The sequence below is a fragment of the Hyaena hyaena genome, unplaced genomic scaffold, assembly GCF_003009895.1.
Source record: "Hyaena hyaena isolate Hyena2069 unplaced genomic scaffold, ASM300989v1 scaffold_414, whole genome shotgun sequence".
Taxonomy (NCBI): domain Eukaryota; kingdom Metazoa; phylum Chordata; class Mammalia; order Carnivora; family Hyaenidae; genus Hyaena; species Hyaena hyaena.
This window is the reverse complement of record NW_024081044.1, coordinates 1375950-1380322: the sequence shown is the minus strand read 5'-3', so window position 1 is coordinate 1380322 and position 4373 is coordinate 1375950.

Genomic DNA, 4373 nt, shown 5'->3' with positions numbered 1-4373 from the left:
TTTTATTTATTTATAGGAGAGAGAGAGAGAGAGACAGCGGAGCAGGGGAGGGTCAGAGAGAGAGGGAGTCACAGACTGAAACAGGCTCCAGGCTCTGAGCTGGCAGTCAGCACAGAGCCCGACGCGGGGCTCGAACCCACGAACCGCGAGATCATGACCTAAGCGAAAGTCGGACGCCTAACCGACTAAGCCACCCAGGCGCCCCTTCAAGGCTATTTCTTGACCTGAGCTACGGTCACGCCTGCGTTATAAATATTTTTTAAGCTGTCCATGTGAGGGTTGCATACTTTCCTATAGGTTTTTATTTTGCGAATGAAGAAGATAAAAATACAAAATACAAGCAACAAAAAGGATTGCAGTGAGCAGTCTTCCCCTCCCCTGACCGAGCTCTTTCCCCAACCGGAGAAGGCTGCTGAGGACAGGTCTTCAACTGAAATTTTAATTTACCTTCAAGTTAAAATTTACACAGCATAAAATCAATCATTTGATGCGAACAATCCAGTGGCCTTTAGTACACTCATGATACTGTGCTCCCAGCACCTCTGTCTAGTTCTAGAACATTCCCCTCACCCCAGAAGGAAACTCCACACCCGTGAACAGTCACTTCCCAGTCCCCCCTTGCCATCAGTTCCTGGCAACCAGTAAACGACTTGGTGCCTCTCTGAATCTGCCTAATTCTGGACATTTCCGGTATGTGGAGTCATTTGTGACCATTTGTGTCTGGACTCTTTCTTTGCATGTCTTTGAGGTTTATCCGTATCGTAGCACGTGTCAATCCTTGTTGGACTGAGTGGTGTCCCCTCACGACTCACATGTTAAAGTGCCAACTGCCAGTGCCTCAGACTGTGACTGTATTTAGAAGTAAGGTCTCTAAGAAAGTGACTAAAATGAGATCATGAGGGCGCCTGGGTGGCTCAGTTGGTTAAATGTCCGACTTCGGCTCAGGTCATGATCTCACGGTCCGTGAGTTCGAGCCCCGCATCAGGCTCTGTGCTAACAGCTAGCTCAGAGCCCGGAGCCTGCTTCGGATTCTGTGTCTCCCTACCCCCTTCTCTGCCCGCCCCCGTTTCATGCTCTGTCTCTGTCTCTCAAAAATGAATAAACGATAAAAATAAGTTATAAACATAGATCATGGTTCTCAGGGCCTGCGCAGCAGCCAGGACCCCAGGCCCGTGGCAGCAGCGCTGTGTGGGAGTGTGTTGAAACGAGGCTCTCGGGCTCCATCCAGGAATGAGATACTCTCTAAGGATCCTTCAGGGTGACACTGCTGTGTTGCTGGAGCATAGGTGAGGATGCGCCTGATGGGGTCCTAGAGCCCCGAGGAGGGTTTTAAGGACACTAATGCCCAGATCCCTTCCCCGGAGATTCCAATACAGTTGATCTGGACTGGGTTACCCAGTTAGAAATGACTGTGCAGGGGCGCCTGGGTGGCTTAGTCAGTTAAGTGTCCAACTTTCGCTTAGGTCATGATCTCGTGGTTCGTGGGTTCGAGCCCCGCGTCGGGCTCTGTGCTGACTGCCAGCTCAGAGCCTGGAGCCTTTTTCAGAGTCGGTATCTCCCTCTCTCTCTGACCCTCCCCTGCTCACGCTGTCTCTCTCTCTCTCTCTCCTAGAAATAAATGAAAAATATTAAAAAAAAGAAAAGAAAAAAAAAGAAAAATGACTGTGCAGCCAGGAACGTAAACCACTGACTCGGAGCAAAAGTCAGGTGCGGAAGAGTCATGTTCCAGATTGTTTCTTGCAAGACTGATGGTGAAGGTTAAAATCTGGGCAATTGCCTGCGCTAGCCCAGTGAAGCTGAAAAAAAAAACAAAACAAACCAAAAACTTGCACATTGGAGACATAAATTTGGGGCATATATGTGTAGTGGAGTACTCCTCAGAGTGGAAATGAAGGGGTATGAAATAGAGCACTGATGGAAGTTAAACGAATATGTACTTTTTTTTTGACAGCCTGATGCAGGGCTTGAACTCATGAAACAAGATCATGATCTGAGCTGAAGTCGGACACTTAACCGGCTGAGCCACCCAGGCACCCCATATATATATTATTTTTTTTTTAAGTTCATTTGAGGGGCACCTGGATGGCTCAGTTGGTTAGGCATCCAACTTCAGTTCAGGTCACGATCTCATGGCTCGCAAGTTCGAGCCTCGCATCAGGCTCTGTGTTGACAGCTCAGAGCCTGTAATCTGCTTCAGATTCTGTGTCTCTCTGTCTCTCTCTGCCCTCCCCTGCTCATGCTCTGTCTCTCTGTGTCTCTCAAAAATGAATAAACAGTAAAAAAAAATTTTTTTAAGTTCATTTGAGAGAGCGAGCGAGCATGTGTGTGTGCACGGGGTTGGGGGCAGAGAGAGAGACAGGGAGAGAATCGTAAGCAGGCTCTGCATTGTCAGCGCAGAGCCCAATGTGGATCTTGGTCCCATGAACCATGAGATCATGACCTGAGCTGGAGTCAAGCATAGGACATTTTACTGATTGAGCACCAGGAGCCCCTAAGATATACATTATGATACCATGTATATTAAATTTAAAACAACAAAACAATTTTAGGTAGTAAAACTATGAATACAGGTATAGGAATTAAAATTGGCTGATTCAGGAAATAGGAGCAAGTATAAAGCTAGTTTCTCTCATACCTGTAATTTTAAATTTCTTAATCGGGGTAATGAGTACTGGGGTGTTATATTTTTTTACCTATACTTAGTTGAATGCCTGAAATAGTCCACCTAAAAAGCAAAGGGCAGGACGATGGTATCGATTGCTTTCATTGTGCTTTTTTCTTTTCTTCTGTTTTGTTTTGTATGCTTAAGAGAGTTTTTAAACTCTAAAGTGAAGCCCTGCCCTAAAAGGGAAATCTTGCTGCTCTTTTCAACATGGAAATACAAGTCAACTCTAAATACAAATACAAGAAGAGATGCCTGGGGGGGCTCAGTCAGTTAAGCATCCAACTTGGGCTCAGGTCATGATCTCCTCTCAGGTCATGGTCTCCCAGTTGGTGGGTTCAATCCCTGCGTCGGGCTCTGTGCTGACAGCTCAGAACCTGGAACCTGCTTCTGATGCTATATCTCCTTCTCTCTCTGCTCCTTCCCTGCTCACGCTCTGCCTTTCAAAAATAAATAAGCATTTAAAAAATGTTTTTAATGCAAATACAAGTAAACCATAGCTTGTAAATTCTTAATTTTTTTTTTTTTTTTTTAGAGAGAGAGCGCTGTCTGAGCTGTCAGCACAGAGCCCTAGGCAGAACTTCATCTCACGAACCATGAGATCATGACCTGAGCTGAAATCAAGAGTCGGTCGCTTCGCCGACTAAGCCAGGTGCCCCCATAGCTTGTAAATTCTTACTCTCCTCCCCCAAAAGGTCAGCATGTAATAGACATCCGAATATTTTTTTCAACTTAATTTTTTTTGCGGGGCGCCTGGGTGGTTCACTCCATTAAGCAACCCACTCATGATTTCTGCTCAGGTCATGATCTCGCAGTTCCTGAGTTTGAGCCCTGTGTGGGGCTCTGTGCTCCCAGGGTGGAGCCTGCTTGGGATTCTCTCTCTGTCTCTCTCTCTCTGCGCCTCTCCAGCTTGTGCGGCTGTCTCTCAAAATACATAAACATTTTAAAAAATCGATAAACTTTTTCTTGGATATTCTTCCATGTAAAAAGAGCTTCCTTAGCTCTGCACCACTGTGGTGTATTATGGGATTATGCCTGGCGAGTCTGGAGAACAGAGAACAGTTCCCCGTGGGGCTGGAGGGAGTGAAAAGGGGGGAGAGGCTGGGAAAGATGAGGGAGGGGTGGTGGTGATAGGAGCAGACACGGCGACCCTTGTGGGCTGCAGTGAGGACTTTGGGTGTCTCCGGAGTGAGGTGGGAGCCCTGGATGGTACTGAGCAGAGAGAAGGGCGGGGACACAAGTGCTCATTGGCGCCCTCTGGCTGCCGTGGAGGGAACAGACTTTGCGGAGAGGTGGCGGGAGCTGGATTGCCAGACACGGGTGGAGAGACAGTACTGGTTCTAGCGGGGAAATAGCGGGGGGCGTGTCGCGGTGGGGGTGGGGCGACAGAGGAGTGAGACGTGGACGGGTTCTAGGTAGATTCTGGAGTAGATGGGATTTGCTGTCATATCAGATGGGGGAGAGGGCGGGTGCCGTCAGAGAAAGAGAGGGGTCAACGGTGCTCCAAAGTTTGGGGACTTAGCACTGGGCAGGAGCTGTCGTCAGCTGGATCTCGAGGACTGCGAGGGGACGAGTTGGGGGGACCTCAGGAGCTCGGATGTAACAGCGGGGTGAGTGGGGAGCACCCTCGCACCTCACGCTGGGGGCATCCCAAAGGCAGATGTCCTGGGCGCGGCTGCCGCGCAGTCCCGAGAGCCGCCGCCAGAGGGCG